Raw genomic sequence first — 14,484 nt, 5'->3', positions numbered from 1 at the left:
GAAATATGCTCATTTATGGTTTAGGGCCCAGATCTTTTCTTTGACAATTGTACTCTAACTATATATGGGTATTTATAAAATGTGTACATGTCATCAAGTCGGTTTTCAACCTTATCACAACTCAAAATATGTTTGAGAAACAACTTTGATTAAAACACGATTCGATATGTACACCCCATTGTTGAGTATCAATAGACAAAGATTTAGGAAAGATTGGAGTTTGCTATGTAGGCTCCACCCCATGTCCAAAAAATGCTTAGTTTCTTAAATCTGTTACACACTATAATTTGGGTGTACCAAGCATATGTATCGGGCAATGAACCCATGCTTTTAAAGAAACTTTACAAATACACTAATTTAGGAGTTTATCCATACTCACGAATTTTGATGTAGTATTCTCCATTTTATATTTGATCTCACTATCTTAATATGCAAAATGCACCATTTCTCTACTTAAGATTTAAATGTCTTTGAAACATATAAATCCATACTTTTGTAGAAAAATTATTTATGTGAGTAATCGTTAAAAAAGAGATGCAAAATTTGAGTCCATGTCTTCAAAATTAATTGACTTGTATGATTTCTAATATGATAGAATTCTAGTATGCACCGATTTTGACTTGTTGGAATACATATTCTTAATGAAATTCACACAAGTTCTAAATAAAGTTAGTAAAATCAAGTGTAATGAAGATCCCCATCATTTACTAACATTTATTCTATTTATGGAGATATGTTCCATAATTTTTGGTGCTATAATGTAGAAGAATTCTTATTAATAACACATTTCTTATTGTCAGATTGAACTTGCATATCTTTATGAGTGACATCATTTGTAGTAAAGACCTCTAAATGTGTCTAAATCAAGTTTCAATAGAATCTTGGAACATAAAGATCTTTGCCAATTTTAAAACAAAGCCACTACTATATTGCTTGTTCCTTAAACTTCTAAATGTGAGAAGTTATCTTGTCTGTGGATAAGATTTGCTCACAGTTACTGACTTTCTTAGGTTTATTTGTAAACCTTGCAAGAAATTATGAATGTGGAATAACAATCTAAAATAATCCACTATGTGTTAATAATCACATTAACTATATTAGAATGAATTCATACACAATAAATTAAAATTTATTGGTGATAATAAAGTGTGATTTATTTTTCTTAATTATACAGTAAAAACTTGTATATGCTAGATGAAATTATCGTAATAAATTTTGAAAATTTCTCTTTGTTATGGAAGAAATTTTCTACTAGTATGGAAGAAATTTATGAATAGTGATGTAATAAAATTACATATATAGTTTTGAGGTTTAAATGAATCATGTTTTTAACAATGAATAAACATGCTTAAATATGAAATCTTATTAAACAAAAATTGCCTGTGGGCTAAATTTTTAATTTAATAAGATTAGATTTAGATGTAGATTATGATAGATTTACACAATTTATGAAAAACTTAAAGTTTAATATTTCTATCTTAATGAAAGGTATGAAACACTTAATTATTTATAAATGTTTCAAAATTTTATACTTTATGATAAAATTATTAAATTAAATCTACATAATTTCATGTGGGATAAATTAAGAGAATTTAATTTAACATATTAATCATGTGAATATAATAAAATCCCTGTAGGGTAAGATTATTATGTTCACATAATTCATGTCCATTATGTGATCTTAATCCACTTAATATATATAATTTTATATAATTAAGGATGCTGTGGCTACTCCCTAATTATTTAAAATTATGTGGTTCACTAGACACCAAAGTATAAACTGAAGATTAAAATTTTACTAAATCCAAAATTGCCTGTGGGCTAAATTTTAAATTTAATAAAATTAGATGAACTTTATGATAGATTTAATTAAACAATTAGTTTTGGAAAATGAAGGTTTATTATCTATCTTTAATTAAATTTGTGATAACACTATTAAATTAAATCCCCATAACTCCCTGTGGGGTAAATTAAGAGAATTTAATTTAACATATTATCCTAATTAATTATACAAATATAATAAAATCCTGTGAGGTAAAATTATTATACCTATATAATTAATTACAAGTTATGTCCATTAAGGTGAATTTTAATTAATATATAATTTTATACAAATAAGGATGCTGTGGCTACTCCCTAATTATATAAAATTATATTTTCACTTTGACATTAGGTATTGGGCTCTACCTAAAAGTAATTTCGTTATTAACATAGTAGACAATCACTGAGATTAATGCTCCTAGTGTGGTCGTCCGAAGATCATTAAAAACCGTTCTAGATATGAGCATTTGTCCCAAATTCATGTTTTCTTATGTCAAACCACAAAATTACTTACATTTTATTCATATTTTATTCATTTTAGGAAGTTTTATGAATATTTTATGAAGTTTTATGAAACTTAATGTGCTATATAAAATATTCAACCTATCTTAATGTTTGAATATTTCTAAATATATCTAGCACTATAAAAGGAATTTATGTATAGCATTTAAATCATACAAATCTAAATTAATTGCATTAAACATAAATTTGCCAAATAAATACAAATTAATACAATTATTGTATGGTAATAAATTAAATGCTTAATTCCATAATATATAATTAATTATGCATTTATGACCATATAATATCTTAAATATATATACTAATAATTAATTTGTATAAATAAGGTAATTATACAAATTAGTACAATTAATTATATGGAATGAATTAAATGCAAAATTAAAGACTATACTTAATGGCAGATTTTTCAAATTTTATTAATTTAAACAATAAATTACATAAATTTGGTAATAAATAATTAAATGCACAATCATACAAATTGCACAATTATTACATGCCTAAATAAATCATGTAATTAATTACCATATTAAAACAAATTTCCATTTTCAGTTTATACTAAATAACATATTAATTCTAAATATATGTATTAAATTAAAAATGGAAATTAATGAATGTAATTTATTGACTAAATTAACAATAGGAGAATAATTTATATTTCCAAATAAATAAAAAATATATATAAAAAAAAATCGAAATTTTTTCCCTTTTTTTTTTTTTTGAAAAATACACTGCCATAAACGACATGATAAAATTTCCTTAAACTTCCAAAAATCATGAAATCAATTCCAAATGAATCTAAATGCAAAAATTAAGACATTCATATAGATTTTATGCATCGAAAATACATAAAACAAAGACTTTAAAAATCACCAAAATTTTCTGAAAAATAATTTTGAGATTTCTTTGTTTTTTTTCAAAGTGGATTTTCATGCTTAGAACAATCTATATTAATATATGAATGTATTAATACATATACAATATATATATAAATATATATACATATATATACAGAAAAATAAAAATACTGTATGTATATATATAAACATGAAATGTATATATGTATATATTTGTATATAGCATTTAGATATATAAATAATATATATATATACAACATATATACGTAATGAAATGAAGAAAATATATATATGTATATGAATATATATATGAACTGAATGAATAAACAAGTATATATGTATGAAAATATATATGTATATATATAATTGGGATTGAATGAATATGAATATATAAATATATACACAAACGAAAATAAATATATATATCAACACTGAATTAAATATATATATAAACACTGTATATACGAGTATATATATATATATGAAACTCAAACTAAAATCAAGGCAGAGATAAAAACCGCTCTGATACCAACTGTTAGAAATTTATATATATAAACTGAAATGTATATGTTTAAGTATTAAGTGCGGAATTAATCAAACATATATACACTATGAATAAGGATCGAAATACCTCCAGCCATTGAATCTTGAGCTTCAAACTCACATAAGCTTTGATCTGCAAAGGAAATTGACTACCATGGGTAATCGGGCTTCCTCGCTCTCTCAACTCTCTTTAGATGGAATTTGCTGTTATGAACAGAATGAGTGAGGAGCTCGGGGACCGAGACCCTACATTTATAGGTGAGATACTCCATCAGTATCTATGCCACATTAATTGTCAGAATATTATGACAATTAATTCAGGAAATCAAATCAGGTAATGAATATAGAAATCTGACCATATATAGAATATTACGTAATTGATTCTGTCCAGATTCAATGAATATAAAATATTCATTTATCAGAATCAATAATATTATTTTATTTCCTTAATTAGAAATATTCTAATAAAGATTATATGTAATGACCGCTCTAGTAATATGATTAGAAAAGGCAATTAGCACTAATTTTTATTATTTTATTATTATTTGTGAATTAATTTATTTGTGGATCCCAATATTTAGAAATAAATATTTGAGTTATAATTTCTCAATTCCGGAGATTTTATTAAACTCTAGGGGTATTATTTAGCTTATATGTGAAATATGTTAATTTTGTAATTTTTGCTCGGCGACAACGGAAAATGCGATGGATGGCTAGATTGATCACATGGGTAAGTTTAGAACCCTATTTCCTAGTGGGGAATATTTTAGAAGAAATAAATTATCGGGATTGAGCGGGGTTGTGGAATTGACCATTTTACCCCTAGTTTCAAAGAAATACCTTAGTTTTAGTCTAAGGGCATTTTTGTCATTTGAAAGGGATAAGAGTTAGGTGGCTTTTTGGTGGATTGACACCTAGCAAGGATACTTTCAGCCAAGGTTTAGTTAGTCCATTTCCCAAATTAGAAAATCAAAGAAAAGAAATTAAAAAGAAAACTTTTTCCTCTTGGAACTCTCTCTCTTTCTATTCGGCTGAGGCAATCAAGAAGCAAACTGGGGTTTTTTTCTTCTTTATTCTGTGAATCTAAGCTAGGATTCAAGTGGTTTCATCTAAGGTAAGCCCTAGAATTAGTGCTTTTGTATTTTTGAGCTTTTTCCTTAGTTTGATCATGTGATTTTGTGAAATTGGGGCTGTTAAGGTTAGGTTTGCTTAGGGTTTGGTTTTCTAGGTTTATTTGAATTGGTTTTAACCTCTTGTTGTTGGTTTTAATGATTTGATTTGGTATTGTTCAAGTTTGAGCTTTGAGTTCAAAGTTTGATCTCTAATGGCATATTTGTTTACACTGAGTTTTTCTGTGAAATACTGGCTGGGTTTTATTGTGTATGCCTTGATTAGGAGCTCTGGAGAGTTTGGTTAAGATTGGGCTTGATTTGAATCAAGGGGGAGAAATTTTTGGGTTTCTGCAGATGAACCGGAATTCCGGTTCTGGATGGTCTATACCAGCAGGGTCGGCCCAGGTTGGTGACCCAGAACCGGGATACCGGTTGGATCCGGTCTGCCTGTTGGGGGTTTTTCCAGAACCTTAGTTTTGGCCAATTTTGGGTAATATAGGGTATTGCCATGAGGTTTATTGATAGGGGAACATTTAGTTTCGGGTTTTAAGTCCCGGAAAGTGATTTGGCGAGTCACTCATACGTATTTACCGTTATTGTGATTAGGGCATCCATCTAGCACGTGAATTCCGTTCGGTCGGCCAACACACTTGAATTCGGAAAACAGGTAAGAACTGTGTGTAATATATGATGTGATTATCTGAATGTGTGTATATGTGTTTATATATGCATGCTTGAAATATGTTAAACACTACCAACACTTGTGTGAGTGTATTGGTACAGTGATTGTTGTTAATTTGAGTACGATACAGTGATACCAACACAAGCATAGAAAATGCTAAGGTGTGTGGTACATTACTCAGTGATACTCAGTGATTGGGATAAACCCTACCAACACCCGTACAGTGAGGTACGTTGTGTATGTGGTATAGTGGTTGTACCCTGGTATTGAACGTTCATGCTCATACGTTAAGCTCTGTAAATAGGTGTATGGGCGCCTATTTACAGGTCGGAAATTATGTGGTATGTTATATGCATTTCTTACTGAGTCTGTTGACTCACAGTTTCTGCTTTCATGTGTAGGTAAAGGAAAGGCGAAGGCTGAACAGGAGTGAACCTGAGCTTGGGTGAGATTGTACATGTCAAGCAGCGCGACCTGGAGTGTTCGGTCTCGGGACATCTGGGAGTTGTATTTTGAATGTCGCTGTGCGATCTGTAAAACTGCATATTTTGGAATGTATATTTGTAAAGTAAAGTTTGTAAAGTTTTAAAAATCGGGATCCCGGCACTTGTAAATATTTTATTAAATTACAAAGTTTCATGTTTAAAGCAAAAATTTTAATTTGACACGTTTTTCAAGAAATTACTTTGATTAGCAAAGTTTGCACAATAACTGAAAAAGCACTGTAGCGTGCCTTAGCATTAGGGCGTTACAATTTTGGTATCAGAGCCGCCAGGTTTGTCTACCGAAGCTTGCTATGACATGTACAATCTTCATCAGAGAAAGCTCGGTTCACGGTTCAGTAAGCCCGTACTTGTTTAGTATTTTAAATAAGTGTGATATAAAAGCATGTTAGGAAGTATATTAGATTTAAATTAAATATATTTCTTTAAAAAGAAAAGAAAGTGCGTTGCCTTTTTGCTATTAAGAGCGGTGTTAATTTTGATCGCCGTCTAACCTGCCTACCTTATGGATTCGCAGGCTAAGTCCTATTAAATGGACGCCCCGCGAAATACAAGAAGTCAGGGTGGCATGGTTGAGGCCGGAGGCGGTCAGGGGAATCCTCAAAATCCCCGTGGTCGCGGCCGTGGCCGTGGCAGAGCTCAGGGTGGTCGCCCTGTAAATCCACCTCAAGCTCCCCCTGATTGGGAGCAAAGATTTGCTGAAATGCAAGAGAGGATTCGTCAGCAAGATGAAGAGATCCAAAGATTGAGGCAACAGGGTCCTCCTGCCGTGCCTCCTCAACAAGTTCAGGCCGTTGCAGTTCCAGCGGTGCCAGCAGAACAACCTGTTGTTGGCAACCGTATGGAACCGTTGTACGAAAGATTTCGAAAACAGGCACCTCCAGTGTTTCTGGGAGGCCCTGATGTGATGAAGGCCGAGCAGTGGCTTTCGGTAATAGAGCGCATCCTCAACTTTATGGGAGTGGTTGGAAATGACCGGGTAACCTGTGCCACTTTCCAGTTTCAGGAAGATGCCCTTGTGTGGTGGGAATTGATAACCCTCACACGGGACGTCACGCTGATGACTTGGGAAGAATTCAGGGAGTTATTTAACTCCAAGTATTACAATGAAGCGGTCCCGCAAGTGCAAAGCGGAAAGAGTTCAACGATCTAGTTCGGGCGAGGGTATGTCAGTCACTGAGTATACAACAAAGTTTGATCGGTTGGCTAAGTTGGCGGCAGGAATTGTACCCACGGACTTCAGTAAGAAAGAAAAATATTTAGCGGGTTTGAGTGCAAAGATCCGGCATGATTTGGTTATTACTACTACCGAGGCAACCACTTATGCGGAGATGGTTGAAAAGGCTTTGAGAGCCGAGGGTGCGGTAAAGTTTCTTCAGGAGCCTCGAGTGACTCCGGGTGTTGGTGGAACCCCCACTGTTCCTACTCCTGTTTATGGTAGGGATGGTGGTGACTCCACCATTGAGCAGAAAAGAAAGGTTGTTCCAGCTTCTGGTGGCTCGGGGCAAAGCAAGCGGTTCCGTGGGAACCAAGGCAGAGGAGGACGCCAGGGTTATTCTTATCCTGAGTGTCCAAGGTGCAAGAAACATCATCCGGGAGAGTGTAACCGGAAGACATGCTTCTTATGTGGCATGGTGGGGCATTTCAAGAAAGACTGCCCCCAGGCAAAGAAAGAGGAGCCAAAAGTTGAGGTGAAACCGGTTCCTGCTCGTGTGTTTGCCATTACCCAAGCTGATGCTGCAGCCAGTCCTTCTGTTGTGACAGGTCAGCTTCCCGTCAACAACTTGTTATTTACAGTATTATTTGACTCGGGAGCTACACGTTCATATGTGGCTACAAGGGTGATTGATCTTTTGGGTAGACCTTGTGACATTTTAGAAAGAGGGTTTGGAACCCTAATGCCTAGCGGGGAACTGGTTATCTCTAATAGGCGCATTAGGTCTATGCCGATTAGGATCGAAGATAGGGAATTGAGTACTGACCTTATAGAATTGAAATTAACTGAGTTTGATATTATACTGGGAATGGATTTTCTATCTAAGTATTCGGCCAGTATAGATTGTAGGCGTAAAATGGTGACTTTTCAGCCGGAAGGTGAAGATCCGTTTGTTTATGTCGGATCGGTTCAGGGGTCTCGGATCCCAGTTATTTCTGTGTTGAGAGCTAGGGATTTACTATGCAATGGTTGTGTAGGATTTCTAGCGGTAGTATTTGATTCCAGCAGACCTGAAACCTTTGGGCCTGAGGTAGTTCGGGTAGTGAAAGATTTTCTTGATGTGTTTCCCGAGGAGTTGCCGGGATTGCCGCCACAACGAGAGATTGATTTTGTTATTGATTTGGCACCTGGAGTCGAACCTGTTTCTAAAGCTCCATATAGGATGGCTCCAGCAGAACTCAAGGAGCTTAAGTTGCAACTTCAGGGGATGCTGGATATTGGGTTTATTCGACCCAGTGTATCGCCCTGGGGAGCTCCGGTTCTTTTTGTAAAGAAGAAAGATGGTTCCCTCAGAATGTGTATTGATTATCGGGAACTAAACAAGCTGACGATTAAGAACAAGTACCCGTTGCCTAGGATCGATGATCTGTTCGATCAGCTTCAGGGAAAGACAGTGTTTTCGAAGATTGATTTACGGTCTGGTTATCATCAACTCAGAATTCGGGAGGAGGACATACCAAAGACTGCTTTTTAGAACCAGATATGGGCACTATGAGTTTCTGGTAATGTCGTTCGGATTGACCAATGCTCCTGCAGCCTTTATGGATCTCATGAATAGGGTGTTCAAGGATTTCCTCGATAACTGCGTTATAGTGTTTATCGATGACATTCTTGTATACTCTCAGTCAGAAGAGGAGCACGAGCATCATCTTCGAATGGTGTTACAGCGACTTAGGGATCACAAACTGTATGCCAAGTTCAAAAAGTGCGAATTCTGGTTGTCCGAGGTGTCCTTTTTGGGTCACATAGTTGGGAAAAATGGAATTATGGTTGATCCAAACAAGATAGAATCAGTGAAGAATTGGCCGAGGCCCAAGTCTGTGACAGAAATACGAAGTTTTCTCGGGTTAGCAGGGTATTATCGACGTTTCGTCGAAGGATTTTCTAAACTTTCTATGCCCCTAACCGAATTGACTAAGAAAAATCAGAGATTCGTGTGGTCAGATAAGTGTGAATCAAGCTTCCAGGAGTTGAAGCAGCGTTTGATAACAGCTCCGGTGTTAGCTTTGCCATCAGATCAAGAGAAATTTGTTGTGTATTGTGATGCATCCAGACAGGGTCTGGGATGTGTTCTGATGCAAGCTGACAGAGTTATAGCCTATGCCTCTCGTCAACTGAAGGATTATGAGCAGCGTTATCCAACTCATGATTTAGAGCTCGCTGCTGTGGTTTTTGCTTTAAAGATTTGGCGACATTATCTTTACGGTGAAAAGTGTGAGATTTATACGGATCATAAAAGTCTTAAATACTTTTTCACCCAAAAGGATCTGAATATGAGGCAGAGAAGGTGGTTGGAGTTGGTTAAGGACTACGATTGTGAAATACTGTATCACCCCGGGAAAGCCAATGTTGTGGCCGACGCTCTGAGCAGAAAAGGTCCCGGTCAGGTGTGTACTACGGTTATGATAGCTCCTCAACTAGCCTCGGAAATGGTTAGTGCAGGAATTGAGTTCGTGGTCGGGAAATTGCATAATTTAACACTCCAATCTGATCTGTTGGAAAGAATCAGAAAGGCGCAACTGGAAGATCCCGAGCTAGTTAAAGTTCGAGATGAAGTGGTGGCCGGTCGGCCTAGAGGTTTTTCAGTCTCGAACAGTGGAATGTTGTTATATAAGGCTCGAGTCTGTGTTCCTTGTGTGAATGAACTTAAGAAAGAAATACTGGATGAAGCTCACACCACTCCATATTCATTGCATCCGGGAACCACCAAGATGTATCAGGATTTGAAACCCTACTTCTGGTGGTATGGGATGAAAAGAGATGTGGTGGACTATGTGTCTAAATGTTTAACCTGCCAGCAGATTAAGGCTGAACATCAGAGGCCGGCAGGGTTATTACAGCCTTTAGTCCTTCCAGAATGGAAGTGGGAGGACATCACAATGGACTTCGTAACTGGTTTGCCTAGAACCACAGGGATGTATGATTCTGTTTGGGTCATTGTGGACGGATTCACAAAGTCGGCTCACTTTCTACTCCGTGAAAGTTACATATTCAGTGGATCAATATGCTGAATTGTATGTGAAGGAGATAGTTCGTCTCCATGGAGCCCCTAAATCTATTGTATCAGACAGGGATCCAAAGTTCACATCGAAGTTTTGGGTGAGTCTCCAGAAGGCTATGGGTACCAAGTTAAAGTTTAGTACAGCCTTTCACCCTCAGACTGATGGTCAGTCAGAAAGAACTATCCAGATTTTAGAAGACCTATTACGAGCCTGTGTCATGGACTTTGAGGGTTCATGGGTTAAGTACTTGCCACTAATTGAATTCTCCTATAACAACAGCTACCAAAGTACAATAGGGATGGCTCCCTATGAGATGTTATATGGTAGAAAATGTCGTTCTCCTATTCATTGGGACGAGACAGGAGAAAGGAAGTACCTGGGTCCTGAGTTAGTGCAGAAGACCAACGAAGCTATTGATAAGATCAAGGCTCGGATGCTTGCTTCTCAAAGCAGGCAGAAAAGTTATGCTGATCCGAAGCGCAGAGATGTCACATTTCAGGCAGGGGAACATGTTTTCCTGCGAGTTTCACCCATGAAGGGTATTCGGCGCTTCGGGAAGAAGGGTAAGTTAAGCCCTAGGTTCATTGGGCCATTTCAGATACTTGAGAAGGTCGGGCAGGTAGCGTATCGGCTAGCCTTACCACCAGCATTGTCAGCTGTTCATGACGTATTTCACATTTCTATGTTGAGGAAATACGTGTCAGACCCGACTCATGTCTTGAGTTATGAAGCCCTTGAACTACAACCAGACTTATCCTATGAAGAGCAACCTGTTCAGAATTTGGATAGAAAAGAAAAAGTTCTTCGGAACAAGACTATTGCACTGGTTAAGGTGCTCTGGAGAAATAGTAAGGTGGAAGAAGCCACCTGGGAGTTGAAATCAGATATGAGGACTCAACATCCGGAGAGTTTATTCAGGTTAGATTTCGGGGACGAAATCCTATTAACGGGGGGATAATTGTAATGACCGCTCTAGTAATATGATTAGAAAAGGCAATTAGCACTAATTTTTATTATTTTATTATTATTTGTGAATTAATTTATTTGTGGATCCCAATATTTAGAAATAAATATTTGAGTTATAATTTCTCAATTCCGGAGATTTTATTAAACTCTAGGGGTATTATTTAGCTTATATGTGAAATATGTTAATTTTGTAATTTTTGCTCGGCGACAACGGAAAATGCGATGGATGGCTAGATTGATCACATGGGTAAGTTTAGAACCCTATTTCCTAGTGGGGAATATTTTAGAAGAAATAAATTATCGGGATTGAGCGGGGTTGTGGAATTGACCATTTTACCCCTAGTTTCAAAGAAATACCTTAGTTTTAGTCTAAGGGCATTTTTGTCATTTGAAAGGGATAAGAGTTAGGTGGCTTTTTGGTGGATTGACACCTAGCAAGGATACTTTCAGCCAAGGTTTAGTTAGTCCATTTCCCAAATTAGAAAATCAAAGAAAAGAAATTAAAAAGAAAACTTTTTCCTCTTGGAACTCTCTCTCTTTCTATTCGGCTGAGGCAATCAAGAAGCAAACTGGGGTTTTTTTCTTCTTTATTCTGTGAATCTAAGCTAGGATTCAAGTGGTTTCATCTAAGGTAAGCCCTAGAATTAGTGCTTTTGTATTTTTGAGCTTTTTCCTTAGTTTGATCATGTGATTTTGTGAAATTGGGGGTACATTAAGGTTAGGTTTGCTTAGGGTTTGGTTTTCTAGGTTTATTTGAATTGGTTTTAACCTCTTGTTGTTGGTTTTAATGATTTGATTTGGTATTGTTCAAGTTTGAGCTTTGAGTTCAAAGTTTGATCTCTAATGGCATATTTGTTTACACTGAGTTTTTCTGTGAAATACTGGCTGGGTTTTATTGTGTATGCCTTGATTAGGAGCTCTGGAGAGTTTGGTTAAGATTGGGCTTGATTTGAATCAAGGGGGAGAAATTTTTGGGTTTCGCGGATGAGCCGAATTCCGGTTCTGGATGGTCTATACCAACCTGGTCGAGGTTGGTGACCCGAATCAGGGATACGGTTGGATCGATCCGCCTGTTGGGGGTTTTTCCAGAACCTTAGTTTTGGCCAATTTTGGGTAATATAGGGTATTGCCATGAGGTTTATTGATAGGGGAACATTTAGTTTCGGGTTTTAAGTCCCGGAAAGTGATTTGGCGAGTCACTCATCTGTGTTACCGTTATTGTGATTAGGGCATCCATCTAGCACGTGAATTCCGTTCAGGTCGGCCAACACACTTGAATTCGGAAAACAGGTAAGAACTGTGTGTAATATATGATGTGATTATCTGAATGTGTGTATATGTGTTTATATATGCATGCTTGAAATATGTTAAACACTACCAACACTTGTGTGAGTGTATTGGTACAGTGATTGTTGTTAATTTGAGTACGATACAGTGATACCAACACAAGCATAGAAAATGCTAAGGTGTGTGGTACATTACTCAGTGATACTCAGTGATTGGGATAAACCCTACCAACACCCGTACAGTGAGGTACGTTGTGTATGTGGTATAGTGGTTGTACCCTGGTATTGAACGTTCATGCTCATCTGTTAAGCTCTGTAAATAGGTGTATGGGCGCCTATTTACAGGTCGGAAATTATGTGGTATGTTATATGCATTTCTTACTGAGTCTGTTGACTCACAGTTTCTGCTTTCATGTGTAGGTAAAGGAAAGGCGAAGGCTGAACAGGAGTGAACCTGAGCTTGGGTGAGATTGTACATGTCAAGCAGCGCGACCTGGAGTGTTCGGTCTCGGGACATCTGGGAGTTGTATTTTGAATGTCGCTGTGCGATCTGTAAAACTGCATATTTTGGAATGTATATTTGTAAAGTAAAGTTTGTAAAGTTTTAAAAATCGGGATCCCGGCACTTGTAAATATTTTATTAAATTACAAAGTTTCATGTTTAAAGCAAAAATTTTAATTTGACACGTTTTTCAAGAAATTACTTTGATTAGCAAAGTTTGCACAATAACTGAAAAAGCACTGTAGCGTGCCTTAGCATTAGGGCGTTACATTATATATATAGGGATATGATTTTGTCTCGTTATTGTACTTTTCACGGATTGTAATCAGTGATGTACGTCAGCCGTGAGATGAGGGAGTTCTTTGATCTGACGGCTGAGATTGATCTAGGGGTAATTAGTGTTAAAAAGTAGAAACGTAGCCTGACACTCATTTAATGTACCCTGAGACTCATCTTATGTACTACGGAATACATTCCGTGAAAGTACATCACAGGACAAAATCATATCTCTCTGTCTATATATATAGCATTATAAGATAGAGAATTGCTATTGAGTATCTAGTGGTGCATAGCATTGTAGAGGTGGACCCACATAAAAGCAACTTGAAAAAAAATTAGAAAAAAAAAATGTATATGTATTTTAATTAGTCTTTTCTTCATTATTATTCTCTAAGAGGAATTTTTGAAGCTTTTATGAAATTTAGAACAATTATTAACTTTATAATATATATAAAAATATCAAATTAATTAATTTATTTATTAAAAAGTAAGTAAATGTATAAGAGTTTGATAGAAAAGGAAGGGCAACTCAAGTTGGTTTTCACTCACTTTTATTAATTATTGTTATTATGAATTAATGTGTTAGTGCTGAGAGAGAATCCATAGAATGAATGCTTATATCAAATGGCCAAATGATTATGAGTTGTACGCATTCCTCATATAAGTTATGTAGCAATATATACAATCTCATTTTTCTAGTTTAAATGATCTTATTATTTTTTATGTGTTTCAACTTAATTCTGTTTCATGTACTACTTTTTAGTAATTGGTTCGTATCATGTTTTGATTTTGGTATTTCTTGACTGATTTGATGGTTTTAATTTTTAAATTATCCGTATCTAAATATCTGAATCAATTAATTTTAAATTAACTTCTTGTTTTTTCCCATTAATCTCCATTATCAACTTTAGATTCAATTCATAATGCCTTATATGTTTATATTTGACTTTCTTACTTTGCTTTTTCATTTGATCATGAACATAGAGGACAATTGAGTTTTCCTACAATATATATTAAGAACTTGAATTATGACTAATAAGTTGGAAAGGAAAGAAAATGAAATATTTATTAGGATATCATGGCCCATAACACAAATTTTATCAAAACTCGAATTTTTATTAAAAAAATAAACAAAAAATATAAAGAAACTACAGATTATTTGTCTGTCCGTTCGACGGTAGTGGTCGTGGTTCGTC

This window comes from Cannabis sativa, chromosome X, assembly GCF_029168945.1.
Source record: "Cannabis sativa cultivar Pink pepper isolate KNU-18-1 chromosome X, ASM2916894v1, whole genome shotgun sequence".
NCBI classification, from domain to species: Eukaryota; Viridiplantae; Streptophyta; class Magnoliopsida; order Rosales; family Cannabaceae; genus Cannabis; species Cannabis sativa.
The sequence above is the reverse complement of the archived record's forward strand: the minus strand, read 5'-3'. Positions refer to the sequence as shown.